Raw genomic sequence first — 15,381 nt, 5'->3', positions numbered from 1 at the left:
GGATCATAGGGTAAAAAAGCCTTGGAAAACAGAAGACTGGCTGATTGACTTCCATCAGGCATCAAATTATCAGGGACAGAAAAACAGTAAATACTACACAAGCTATCTTAATTTATGTTGCTAAAATTTGATTCTGACACTTTTCAGATTTGTTGTTCAACTGCTAATGGAAAAGCCCACAGGCAAAGCAGAAGACACAATTCTGGCAGTCTTTTTTCATCATAATTATCTAATCAAATCTTTGCTCATTCATTCATTGATATTTTTCAACATATAATGAAGACACTGCTAAAATACTGCACCCAGAAGCTTCCTCATCCTACCTGCTACAAAAAAAAATAAACCAAGATAATTGTTTTGAACTTTGGGTGTTTCATACTGAAAACTACAGTACAGTGAGGATAACGTAAGATTTCCCGTTCTGTACATAAGATTGACTAACTAATCTAGAAAATAATTTTAGAAAATAATTCCTAGCTGTGCTGATTTTGACTGGGGTGGAGTTAATTTTCTTCATAGTAATTAGTATGGGGCTACGTTTTGGATTTGTGTTGGAAACAGTGTTGGTGACACAGGAATGTTTTCATTACCCCTGAGCAGTGCTTACACAGAGTCAAGGCCTTTTTCTGCTTCTCAGCCCACCCCACCAGTGAGTAGGCTGGGGATGCACAAGAAGGCTTGAATGAGGAGGGCGATAATATCAGGCTTGCCCATGACAAGCTGTGGGATGACATGCCAATGTTAGAGGGACAGGATGCTAGCAAGGGCCCTCAGCCTGTTGCTCTGAGACATGCTGGTTCCACCGCGGCGCACTTGAAGACTTACAGAGTTGATCCAGGGATTCCTGAGGTAAGAGAAGCCAACAGGAAAACACCAGTGAAACACCTTAAAGAGATTAATGGATGTTCCTCAAAGGTGATACAGCCAACAGCTCAGCTGAAGTGCCTCTACACCAATGCACGCAGCATGGACAATAAACAGGAGGAGCTGGAAGCCACTGTGCTCCTAGAAAGCTATGACCTAGTTGCTATTACTGAAAATTGGTGGGTTGAATCCCATGACAGGAGTGCAGCTATCGATGGCTACAGGAGGTTCAGAAGGGACAAGCGAGGAAAGAGGGGCAGAGGCACTGCCCTCCACATCAAGAAATGGATAGAGTGTGAAGAGCTGTCCCTGAAGAATAGCCACAAGCAAGCTGAAACCTTATGGGTAAGAGTTAGAGACAGAGGCAACAAAGGGAACCTTGTGACCAGTGTCTACTACAGGCTGCCCAATCAAGGGGAGCCTATTGACAAAGCCTTCTTACTCCAGCTACAGGAGGCATCAGGCTCGCAGGCTCTTGTCCTGCTGGGGGACTTCAACCACCCTGACATCTGCTGGAAAAGTAGCACGGTGAGCTGTAGCCAACCCCGGAGACTCCTTGAGTGCAGTGAGGATAACTTACTAAGCCAGGTAACAGACAGCCCTACCAGAGGAGACGCGATACTGGACCTGATGATCACCAACACGATTGAGCTAATTGGTGATGTCAAGATTGGAGGCAGCCTGGGCTGCAGTGATCATGCACTGGTGGAGTTTGCAGTCCTGAGGGATATGGGTCAGGGGAAGAGTAAAGTCATGACCCTGAATTTTAGGAAAGCAAACTTCCAGCTCTTCAAAGAGTTAGTCAATAGGACCCCCATGGAAACTGCCCTCAGGGACCAGGGAACAGAACAGAGCTGGCAGATCTGTAAGGATGCTTTCCACTGAGTGTAAGAGCTCTTGATCCCCAGGTTTAAGAAATCAGGAAAGCAGGGCAAGAGACTGGCATGGCTGAGTTGAGACCTGCTGGTCAAGCTAAAGGGCAAGAAGGAAATGCTCAGGCAGTGGGAGCAGGGACAGATATTCTGTGTAGACTATAGGGATGTTGCCTGGATGCACAGGGATGGGGTCAGAAAAGCCAAGGCGTGGCTGGAGCTGAACTTGGCAAGGGATGCAAAGAATAATAAGGGCTTCTACAGGCACGTCAATGAGAAAAGGGACATCAAAGAAAGCATACACCCCCTGATGAGCAAGACTAGCAAACTGATAACAACAGCCGAGGAGGAGGTTGAGGTACTCAACAACTTTTTTGCCTCATTCTTCACTGGCAGACTCTCTCCCCACACCCCTTGAGTGGATGGACTGCAAGGCAGGGACTGGGGAAAAAAGTCCCTTGCACTGTAAGACAAGATCAGCTTCAGGCCCACCTGAGGAACCTGAACATAACTCTATGGGACCTGACAAGATGCATTGCAGAGTCCTGAGGGAATTGGCTAATGTAGTGCTGATATAGTTGCCAAGCCACTCTCCAAGATACGTGCAAAGTCATGGCAGTCAGGTGAAGTCCCTGGTGACTGGAAAAAAAAGGGAAACACTGCACCCATTTTTAAGAAGGGTACAAAGGAGGATCCTGGGAACTACTGACCTGTCAGCCTCAACTCTGTGCCTGGGAAAATCAAGGAATAGATCCTCCTAGAAGCTATGCTAAGGCACATGGGGGACATGGAGGTGATTTGAGACAGCCAGCATGGCTTCACCAAGGGTAAGTCCTGCCTGACCAACCTCGTGGCATTCTATGATGGAGTGACTAGAACAGAGGACAAGGGAAGAGCTATGGATGTCATCTGTTTGGACTTCTGTAAGGCCTTTGACACAGTCCGCCCCAACATCCTTCTTTCAAAATTGAAGAAATATGGATTTAATGGGTCGACTGTTTAGTGGATGAGGCATTGGTTGAATGGTTGCATCCAGAGGGTAGTGGTCAACAGCTCAATGTCCAGGTGGAGATCAGTGACAAGTGGTGTCCCTCAGGGGTCCATACTGGGACCAGTACTGTTCAGTATCTTCATGAATGACACAGACAGTGGGATCAAGTGCAACCTCAGCAAGTTTGTGGATGATACCAAGCTAGAGTGGTGCAGTTCACGTGCCTGAGGGACAGGATGCCATCCAGGGGGACCTGGACAGGCTTGAGAAATGCACGAAGGCATTTAACAATTTAGAGCTGAAAAAGACCTTCTGTGTTTGCGAGCTTCCCTGGTTTCCTTCCACTCTGTCAGCTGGCCTAATAAAAAGATAGAATCTCTGTCTACACAAATGTATTTTTAAAAATCTACCATATCTCTTTTTTGTTTCTCTCAGAGGGTTTTGATTGGGGTTGTTTTGCTGGAGTTTTTTCAAATTAGATCCAAGTTATATCAAATGTGAGACCCCACCTGAAGTACCGTGTCCAGCTCTGGGGCTCCCAGCACAAGACAGACATGGACCTGTTGGAGCTGGTCCAGAAGAGGGCCACAAAAACAATCAAAGGGCTGGAGCACCTCTGCTATGAAGAAAGGCTGAGAGAGTTGGGGTTGTTCAGCCTGGAGAAGAGAAGGCTCCAGGAAGACCTTATAGCGGCTTTTCAGTACTTAAAGTGGGCTTATAAGAAAGATGGGGACAAAATTTTTAGCAGGGCCTGTTGTGATAGGACATGGGGTAATGGCTTTAAACTAAAAGAGGGAACATTTAGACTAGATATAAGGAAGAAATTTTTTACAATGAGGGTGGTGAAACACTGGCACAGGTTGCCTAGAGAGGTGGTACATGTGCCACCCCTGGAAAGGTCAGGCTGGGCAGGGCTCTGAGCAACTTGATCTAGTTGAAGGTGTCTCTGCTCATTGCAGGGGGGTTGGACTAGGTGACCTTTAAAGGTTTGTTCCAACCCAAATTATTCTAAGAAGGTGGGAGGGGACACAGCTGGGACAGTTGACTCCAACTGACCAAAAGGATATTCCAGATCATATGATGTCATGCTCATCATATAAATCTGGAGGAAGAAGAACGAATGGGGCGGGAGGACATTGGAGTGATGGCATTTGTATTCCCAAGTCACTGTTACACGTGATGGAGCCCTGCTTTCCTGGAGATGGCTGAACACTTGCCTGCCGATGGAAAGCAGTGAATGAATTCCTTATTTTGCTTTGCTTGTGTGCACGGCTTTTGCTTTACTTATTAAACTGTCTTTATCTCAACCCACGAGTTTTCTCACTTTTACACTTCTGATTCTCTCCCCCATCTCATGAAGGGGGAGTGAGTGAGCAGCTGTGTGGTGCTTAGCTGCTGGCTGGGGTTAAACCACAACACTAGCAAAGATTTCAAGCTTCAAACTATTGATATTTTTGGTCTCATATGCCGTTGTGGTTAGAGCTAGCATAAAGAGGAAAAAAATGAAAGATGTATCAAAGTGGTGATATGGGTACATGTTCAGGGAAAAGTGACTGAAAATAATAGACTGATCCCCCCCAAGTTGATAACTTAAATATCATAGCAGAGGAAAAGAAGATGTTAAAGAGTTTAAGAACAGGGGAAGGATGAAGTGCAGGCCATCATCAAATATTACTCTTATGGTGCTTTTCTAAATGGTATTTTTCTAAACTAAAGGAAATTTGCCTACAGCTTCATGTTCATAGAGCTTGATGGGAAGAAATCCGGTTCAGTTTCATAATGAGAACCAGGGGAAATGAAAAGAGATGAGTTCTTTATTAAAACTTACATCTACTGACAGGACCTCTGTCACACCACCTGCACTGCTGATTACTAGAAACATATCCTGGCCCAAAGAAAAATGCCTCAAGAAATGTTTACACCTCAGTGTGTGACAGAAAAATCTTGCAAAGATCTTTCAGAAAAAAACGCTGCCACTAATTTAAGGAAAGTCAACTTTTCCCCCTGCAAAGGCTGGATCCAGCATTCAACAGGAAAAGCTGGCAGGAATGGAAAAAACCCCAAAACACCACCAGAACTCCTTCAACAAGCAGCAGAAACAAGATACTATCAAACTAAAGGTTCTCTTGTCATGCTTTATACATTTTCAGGACAAGAAATGGTGCTTTGTCATAGACACAAATAGATACTTTTTATGCTGGGACAGGACACATGCTTTCCAGAAAGCTTTGGGTCTGAGGAGACTTTGGGTGTGAGCAGGCTTCCTCTCTGCTTTGTGCCCTCCTGCACTGGGGGTGGGGAGCACAATCCATATTTTTATCAGGATGCTACATCAGTGCTCTATAAGAGCACTTATGAGAGCTCTTATGGGACATCTCCCTCAGTCAACCTCCAAGTGTCTTGCTTCCACGTTACTTGCTGCAGAAAGGGAAGCTGACTTGCCCAGAGCTCACTCAGACCAACAAGAGCAGAGCAGCTAACAAGACAGTCGAAGGCGCTCTCTCTCCAAAAGAGTTGAGCTTCAGCCCCACGCAATACTAGTTTTCAGGTGGGTCAGACATACCAGGACAAAAGACATCCCTCCAGGTCTGGATGGAGGCAGACAGAGGTCGGCCACCATGAGACGAGATCTGTGTAGATCTGCTAACATGGTGCTGATTTTCAGATAGGAAGGATGATGGGGAGGTAGGATACCTCTCCTGAGCCCAGCCTGGCACTGGCAGGGCTCCTCATACCATACCTTACGAGTACCAGCTGCGAGGCTCCGGTGTAATGATCCCGGCACCATTCTCTTAATACTTACTGGTATTTCTTTTGCCACACAGGGGCCCCCATTTTTTTTTTTTTTTTTTATTTAGGGGTAGAAAGGGAATATGTAGGTAAAAAGCAGTTGTTTCTGACAACTGTACTGGTTAAGCATCTTAAGAGCAAGCACAGAACGATTCACAGTATTTAAAAGGTTTTCACAAGTATTTCTCAAAGTGTTTTTCATTGCAGTTTAAATTTATGTACAGTACAATTGCATGGACAAGGAGGGCAATGGTAACTGCATTGTTTGATGGTCACCTTTTTTTTTGGTGCAATGAAACACATAAATCCTATTATATTAAAGAAAAGGCAGCGTGAAGGGAGAGGAGATTAAACCTGTAGAGACCAGATGGCCTTTTTTCATAAATTATGAGATCATAAGCAACATTTAACTCAGTCTCCGGTGGATAGGTACTGAATAGCTTTCACTGCCCTTCCCAAAATCAGCCAGCCTTACAAAAAACAGCCTGTGGTTGAGGGATTCAGCCAAAAGGTTTCTTCTGAAGTTTGTACAGTCTTGCTACACAACAATTAGAGGTGTTTCAAAAAAACCTTTGCATAAGCAAGAATGACCACTGAACTGGCTCCCTCTAGCACGTTTCCAAAATTCTGCATCTAAAGCCATATAGCAGAGAAGAGAGGAATCGGCAACTGCTTGCACATAGGAGTTTCTTTTTTCACATTTGTAGCAGCAGCTGCCTACAGAGCGCTCAGGGGAATTGAACTCATCCGACTCCCTGCCTTTCCACATCCTCAGTGGACCTACACTGCCGCAACTCCCTAGTCAGACAGACTCCTGAGACCTAGATCAAATGAGTAGTCGAAGGATCTGTGCTATTTGAACAAGAGTGGGAGTGCACGTGAAATTAGTGAATGTTCAAACTGAAGGAAACACCGACAGTATAATACCACTAAAAGGGACAGAAAGTGAAGAAATTATTTTATAAAAATACTCAATATTAAGCATGTAGGATTCTTAGAGCATTGCCCCAGTCCTTCCCCATACTGCCAAAATAGCCTAGAGCAACTGAACAAGATCCTCCAGGAAAGACAAAACACAGCCTGGACGAATATTGGCATCACTAACAAGTAGGTTCAGTCACTTCTGGATCCAAGTATGATAAGGCACAGAGGAAAAAACAGTAAAGGACTGCCCTTATAAACTACAGATTTAATAAGAGCACAAGACAATGTAATAAGGGAAAAAATAAGATGGTCTCTTAATACACATTTAGGGTGCATACAGTGCTTTGCTGACTATCAGTGATAACCTAGCAACCATCTAAGTTTAATGTGATAGAAGTTATAGATCTATTTTATGATAGAGGCAACTGTTGAGGAGGGATGTGAAGAAGGATAAGATGCTTGGATGAAACATAGCACTCCAAACATTATATAGATACATAACCTAACAGCAACTCCTCCTGTAAACCGCAGTGTAAAACACAGTGTAAGATAATACAAGAAACCCCTTAAATCAGTGTAAACGAACATTTATTGAAGCATACATAAAAGGCACAGAGAAGTTAGACCATGCTCGACTTTAGTTATGGCAGCAGCAAATATGAGCACCAGAAAAAACTAGAGTCAGAATGAGAAATGAGAGAAAATTGTGATGCACTGAAGGGAGCAAATGATCCTGACAGATGAAAACCAAGAGATTTGTTTGCCTTTTAATTTTTTTTTATTAGTAACTGCTATGTTTTGGCTGCATATAGATTAAAGGATTTGAAATATGTAACATCTCTCTGCATTATACAGATAAAGAAATGTTAATATTAATGAAGACAGAAGAAGAGTTCTGCTCTCATGTTCCTCCCCATACATTGTTAATGTAGATTACCACTTGCATATGGGAGGAGTTATTTTCTATACACAGTTTCCAAAAATGATAGAATCATAGAATCATTTTGGTTGGAAAAGATGCTTAAGATCATTGAGTCCAACCATTAACCTAGCACTAACAAACCCACCACTAAACCATGTCCCTAAGCACCACATCTACACACCTTTTAAACACTCTGAGGGATGGTGATTTCACCACTTCCCTGGGCAGCCTGTTCCAATGCTTGACAACCCTTTCTGTGAAGAAATTTTTCCTAACATCCAACCTAAACCTCCCCTGGAGCAACTGGAGGCCATTTCCTCTTGTCCTATCACTTTTTACTTAGGAGAAGAGACCGATCCTCACCTTGTCACAACCTCCTTTCAGGTAGCTGTAAGAGACCGATAAGGTCTCCCCTCAGCCTCCTTTTCTCCAGGCTAAACAAGCCCAGTTCCCTCAGCTGCTCCTCACAAGATTGTTTCTCTAAACCCTTCACCAGCTTTGTTGCCCGTATTTGGATGTGCTCCAGCACCTCAATGTCTGTCTTGCGTAGGATGTAAGACATCCCAATAGCTGGGCAACCAGCTGACAATCCTCAGTGTTCAAATTTAAGGTCCTGACTACAAATATAACTATTAAAAAACCCCACAAAAGTATGGATTCATACTGCTGCCATAGTATCCGTCTTTTTCAAATAGAAAAGATGCAAATATCTTATTTGCATTATTCTTCAATCATTTTACCGCATGTTTAATATTTAAACAAAAGTTCTTTTTATGTATTTCGGTGAGAAAATGTGGGGGGTTTTGATTTTTTTCTGGGGCAGACTCCTTGAAATTCATAGGTTTCCAGATCAAGCCTGAAAGTTAATGCAGTTGTCATATACAAGTACACTAATTTTATGTGACTCTCACACGAGAAAAATACATTTAATTATGGTAAATTCTGAAACTATTTCTTTCATTTTCTTCCTTACCTTTCTAGCTCTCAGTCAGAAACAAACTGAATATTTGCACTGTGGGATTCATGTATCCCACTGTCACAAGGAACCTTTTTAAGAAACAATGCAAAACCAGTAAGATTTCTAAGACGCCCAGGATTTCTTACATATTTACTTTCTCTGTTCCTTCTTTCTGATACAAATGTGTCTTCCTCCAGTGAAATCTCAAAGATGCACTAAATTTGTCATGGCCTTCACTTACTCTTTGATTTTAAGCCATCCAAGTATAGAAAAAAAAAAAAGTACTTACATGGAATGACATTCGTGCCTTAGCAGAATGTCAGCACAGGGCTTTTATAATGCCTAAGAAAGAGGGATTGGTACTTAAGAACAAATTTGCTTCATTCAGTGGCAATGAAAGTACTAAACCATGGAGACTGACTATTTTAATCAACACTCCTGACCAGGGCTTGTGTCAATCAATGTTCAGACCACATTATATTTGCTGTGATCCTGCCATTCTCCTTTTACATGAGGAACTGGGGTTGTTTTCTCATTATTCCAGATATGAGGATCGTATAACCCCTGATTTTCTTTGGGAAATGGGCTCTCCCAATCTGTTTTCAGTTTGCAAAGGTGAGTTACCAAGGAAAAAGCACTCCTAAGGTGTATTAACAAGTTTATATGCATGTAATTTAGGTGGCAATTATTAACATTTAAACTAACCTTAATTATTTCATCCTTATACACTTGCTGGCTCCAAACAATTTGCTCTGTCCGTATGTTAGTTTGATCCACTTATCAAACATTTTAAACAAGGCACTTTTCACAAAAATGGAGGTTGAGTGCATACAGAGGACAAAAAGTTGTAGAACAAATTGTTAATGAGGCAAGAAGTTTTCTTTTCTCTTTTTTAGCTTTGCTACCTCTCCAGGGCTTTCCTAGTTCTCAGCCTATGGCAGTGTGGTATCACTCCCCCACCTCTATTTTCACTGACTATGTGTTCCAGATTATGTTTTCCTATGCATAGTAATTTGAAGTTGCAGAGTAACATTATTAATTAATAATTACCCATCTCAGAAGTTATTATCTAATATTTTCATAATTGATTAATCACAACATAAGTTCTACTGTGAAGTGGAAACAAAGTAGCTGTGCTTTGAAAAAGCTCTCTGATTACATCCGTATAAAACAAGACAGTCTTTGCTCGCATAAACTTTCTTGCTTATTAACTTGCATGACACATGCACACTCATTCTTGCTCTGCATGATTCAGTGACTCTGAATTTTAACAGTCCCTTTAGGTAGAATCACTGTAGAGAAACCGATTTAAGAAGCAGAATAAAAGTCAGTGAACAGTGGTAGAACTCAAGGAATTACAGCTGATACTTTGACTGAAGGATTTCCTCAAAAACATGCAGTGTATCAAGACTGCATGCATTCATCAAGAATGTATTCTTGATACAAAGTCTACAAAACATCTCCCAGAAATTAAAATAGTTATTATAAAATAACCTTTAAAGATTTGTGGCTTTTGAAGAAGACTGACAAAACAACAATAGCAATTTACTTTGAATTTACATTTAGAGTTGTTAGAAGGCTTTACCCTGCAAGTAAATGTTATCAAGCTGTCCAATTAATTCCTTAAAGACCACCAGAGTATCATTAGTTGCATGAAACAGTAAAAAGTAGGTTCTTATTTTCACTGGAAATGGAGCATCGAGACAATAAAGGTCACGTATTTAATCCCTAATCTGACAGAAAGTCAATATGAAAAGGCTCTGTGTCACTTTTCCTCCTCGTTGAGTTTATTCACTGTAGTTATCCAGTAATTATTTTCACTTGATTTTTTTTTTTTTTAATAAACACATTCTACAAGTATGCATTTAACGTAGGACTTGTGAAAGGGCTAAATATAGCAGCAGGCATGTTGCCTGTTTGCACGTTGCAGAAGTGTAACATTTGGTATCCAAACTGTGATGATATGGAAAACAGGAAGGAGAGAGTGGATTAGAAAGGATTAGGCACTGCAATCTAAATAAGACACTATACATAATATACCCGTATACATTACAGGTATAATACCTGTATAATACCTGTAAATCCTTTTTTCTTGCCTTTCTGCCAGTTCAGAGTTTAAAAGTAACCTGTGCTTGAGTTCTTAGAAAACAGATACAAACAAAATAAATACCAAGTTAAAAATGAAAAAGTAGGATGCCTTTACCTATGCACAAATGAATATTTTGTGATGGCGGGTCAAGAATTATAACAGTTATAGTAGTTACTAAGTGTGCACACAAACTGCTGAGGTGTCCTGGTTTCAGGCCCAAATTACAAAGTTGTACTGTATTGAGTAAACAATTCATGAGAGCTTTAGCATGTTATCACACAGGTTTTGCTCTATAATGGAAACAGAAAAAGCATCAATAAGAAAAATCCCAGTCTAAAAATATTAATAATGAAATCCTAACTCTACGGAACGCAGTTTCCCAGACAGAGGTAAATTTCTCCATGACAATGGTGTAACGCTTCGCATGAACCTTCGCATGCCTCGGCTTTTCTAGTATAAAAGTCCAGAAAAAAAGGAATCTTTTAAGTGAAAGCAGAGCAAACTTCACGACCCACCACAGCCTCCTCCCCAGCACCCTGCAGATCCATCCCAAGGCCTATGAAGCACTTACATCCCACTTCAGCTATAATTTGAATAACACATTCTGTCAAGTTATTCAATTTTCAGAACAAATCATACATCAGGTATTTGGTAGTAATATTTCCAACTGGAAATTAAAGTGGTCTGCAAACTCCCAGCTAGTTACACAAATGTTATAAAAACTACATGTAACAGTTTTTCATTAATGTAAAAGGTGACATTATGAATTTAAGAGGGATGATTACATACAACCACAAGAGCATACCCTGCCTTGTAGGTTCTTCGGCCTATTAATATTCTGGGTTAAGAAACAGTTTGTTGTACTTCTGAAAACTGCCGGACTTCCACTTCTGTACATTAAGTTATCTTTTGTGAAGAAGCATATTTAAAAAATACCCCCCCCGAAGTCCAGCTCGTCCTCTATTATAAATAGACTTTCTCTTGTTAAACAGGAAATGTAGGTTTCCTTTTAAAAACTGTTTTCTTGCATAAAAAGGCAACCCTGAATTCTGTTACCTAACAGGCTGAAGCGATGGCAAATGCTCTGGTCTTCTGCAAACCCATTTCTCCTGTCCCTATAATCCAGGCCAGGCGACTTTCTTGCCATTAGGTCTGGTTACAGGACAAATTTCATAACCCAGACAATCTTTTTCCAGGGGAAGAATCATCTCTACTGGGATGAAGTCAAAAGCGAGTAGAAAAAAGCATTTGCTGCTAGACACAAGCAGTTCAAGGAGGCTCTCCTGCGAACAGAAAGGGCTGGGGTGACTGGTAGCACTTAGTTCCTACTCCTTAACTCCTGAAAAGGCAGGAGGATGGAAAGGAGAAAGAATGCAGAACAGGTAAGTATTTTACAGACTTTCACGCCAAGGGGAAAGTACATCAATAAAATGCCTACCAAACATTTTCCTCTTCTCAAAAGCAGAAAAAAATACACAGGAGAGACACCTCATTGCAGAAAAACCCTGTTGCTTAAACCACGCAGAGGAGAAAGAAGACATCTGAAGAATACTTTGTAGATGTTGGCATTTAATGTCACAAACCAGGGTTGACAAATGTACACCAGATACTAAAGTACAAGCCTTCTAGTACTTCACGCAGGCTAAAAACTAAGCAGAGCCACTTTTGGGTGGTTTCTTGTGCTGTTGTATCTCTTTATTCATTCAAGAATACATGGATGACCAAATTATGTATTGTAACTCTCATCGGAAAGCCACACACAACCAGAAATAAATTCTGGGCTTAACCAAATGTTCTCCTTTCAGCTGCTCTGCAAAAATAAGTCTATTATTAAATACCAGCAATTTAAAAGACTTTCATCGGGACTCATTTTTTTTAAAATTGGTCACCTAGTCTCAGCTCTTTGCCAGTGGTTCCTCTAGAGCTGTAAAGAGAGGGTCCCACCTGGAGGCAGGGGTGGGGGTTAATCGGTCCTCATCATTTCGGGATTTGGTCAAAAACATTCTTTGTTGTTGTTATTTCCACCGCCTAAAAACAGACTCTAGATAACTGTCTTAAACTAAACCAGTAACTTAGAACTGGTCACCTCAGGTGAGATGTACTCATACAGAGCACCCTGATAAATGCCACTTGTGGGAAGCATTTGAGAATGAGAATTGAGAATGAAAAGTAAAACATAACACTTATTAAAGAGCATCCATAACACAGCAAAATAAACTTATGACTGATATTAAATGGTCATTTCAGAATTGGTGCAATAGGTAGTACCATCATGTTTTAACAAAAAAAAAAAATTCATTTGTAGGAAAAGCTAAACAATATATGCATTGAAGAAAAATTATTATTTATAGATGTGATTATTATATTCCCATCAACTACAATCTCTGGGCAGCTGTACATAATTTAAATTGCAAAATAAATAACAGTATGCTATGCTAAGCAATAACATTCATCAATTACATTGCTGATTTTTCTAGCCCAATTTAACACTTATTCATCCTTAGCTAAATATATGATCCTTGACTGACCAAAGGAAAACAGTTTCTGAGCTAACCACCTTCCCAATGAGTACACGCCTCTCCCAGCCTTTACATTATACCCCCAAGCAGAAGTTCAGCTACAAAAGCTGAAAACAAAAATCACACCATTAGCATTGACACAAGCTATTTGTAGGTTAAGTGATGATGGCAGGTGAGAATTAATGGTGCTCAGCAATAGATTTCTTTCCCAGAGAATCCCACACGCTGTAGAACAAGCTCCTTTGGCTTTATCAAATAAAAGACTTCCTCAACCGTGAGCCCACAGTAACAGCACGGGAGACAACCGTGCCAAGAGAAATCAGCGATAGCAGAAACACTGTGTTAGCCGGGTCTTGTCAAACACCTGGATTTACTGGCATCAGTGGGAATAACCAAAGGCTGTTAGTGGCCCACTAAGTTTTCCCTGTTCCCTGGAGAGTAACCAGTGCAAACCCACGTCCAGTTCCCAGAAGTGGTTTGAACACCGTGGACTCCCCCCTTCCCTGATAGCGAAGAGGCATTGATGACACAAGCACCACCTGTTGTCCACAACAAAACTGCCTTCCTGAGACACCTACCTGGCATCTAAAATTGCCATAAAGAGTACATGTCTTGGTGATCCCTCCACTTTCAGGACCCTCAGATCACTCCTCACACTAGAGGAATATGGAGAAAACTAACTGCTCAATGTGTGAAATCAGGTACTATCATGATGACCAGAAGAGAAAAGTATAATAAACAGATTAAATAGGTTCTGCACTGAAATAATGCCTTCTTTTCCTAGCTATAAAGAGGTAGATTTTTTTTTATGATTAAAAAATAAATATATATCAGTATAGCTAGTGAGATTGTGGGATCTAAATAATATTTATTTAGACTGGGATATGAAAGTTCCAGCTTTCATAGATTTTGGGGGTTCAGGAGAATGACTAAACACTGCAGGGCAAACTGTTGAAGAGATTAAGAGAATTCATACAAGTTTATTCAGGAATTTCCAGACTAACGTTTGATATATAAATAATTCAAGTTTGAAAAATATGCCACAGATTTGCATTTTGTTTCCCTGAAAGAAGACAACATAGCATTCATGCCCCATACACCTTCCCTTGTTTTAGTTCCACTGTAGCTATGAAAAAGAGCATAAGCTAATATTTTGCATTTAAAAGGATAACCAAAACTAGTAATATTTCGAAGTCAGATTTTTTCCTCCTTTTGCACAGAGGTCCAGCTCCTCTACGGAAGGCATTTCATTTCGTAAAGTTAAAAAAGAACACTATATCACATCCCTGTAAAGACCAAAGCATTAAATTCATTCAAGATTTCTTCACAGAAAACAAATAGGTTTTCATTTCTCAGTCTGATGGACTGTGTAGCAGCAAAAATTATCAGTAATTATAACTATACAAATTATTCCACCAATCCTTTTCAATCATTCTAACCAAGAAGGATCCCTGAGGAAGTATCAAAATTGTTACGAAGAACCACAACATAATGATATGTTGCATATAATTAGTAAATCAAATGGAACTGCATGGGAGTCCGAACAGCTGTAATACAGGAAAGTAGTGATCTACTGATTCAATAAACTGCGTTTGTCATTCTCAATTTGTTTTACCGTTTGGATTTTAATTACAAATCAAGTACCTAATCTAAGCTGAAACCAGATAATTCAATTTATGCCAGGTATGTGTTTCCAGAAAGTAATCAATCTAACATTTAGAAAGAGGAAGAAAAAGGTTTTCTTTTCATTCATTATGATTAATTTGTTTAAATATGAGGAAAACACTGAGAAAATAAATACAATCAAAATAAAATAGCTGTACAGAGCTGTACATATAATGAGAGCTACTTAATATACGAAACATTTGATTTAGAATTTAAGAGCTAAAAAGTATTGGTATTACTGACTTTTTCTAGTTCCCTGACAGCTAACCAATTACTCAGAGAAGACATGCTACAAGCACACAATCTTACCATATCATCATGTTCAGTAAAGATTAGTAATTGAAGATAAAAACCCCACCATGTTGTTGAAGGCTACAGTAGTCAGGCAGTAGAGGACGAATAAATTCTTGTAGTAGGAGGATATCAGGATACACCAATTATTTTCTGTTTTCTCAGATACTCAGGCTATCGATATCTCAACAAGAGATCGATTCATGACACAAACAGTCTCAAGGTATTAATTTCTCTAACCCTAAACCAGATGCTCTGCCAAATAAGGTAATTTCTCAAGCTATGCCATATTGTATCTGGTTCTGTCATGCTTTCCCCACAGCATGTGCTTCTTTGCTTATTGTTGCTCTAAGACACTAACTCATGTCATGATACTTTAATAAATCTGACTGGTGTCACCAAGTATCAGAGAGTCAAAGCCAGATCAGAAATCTTGCTGCAGGACAAAGTTCATCCTTGTTACAAATTTCCACTGAAAAGAATGATCCCACAACAG

The sequence above is a fragment of the Vanellus vanellus genome (genome assembly GCF_965231255.1).
Source record: "Vanellus vanellus genome assembly, chromosome: 2".
NCBI classification, from domain to species: Eukaryota; Metazoa; Chordata; class Aves; order Charadriiformes; family Charadriidae; genus Vanellus; species Vanellus vanellus.
This window is presented reverse-complemented; position numbering follows the sequence as displayed.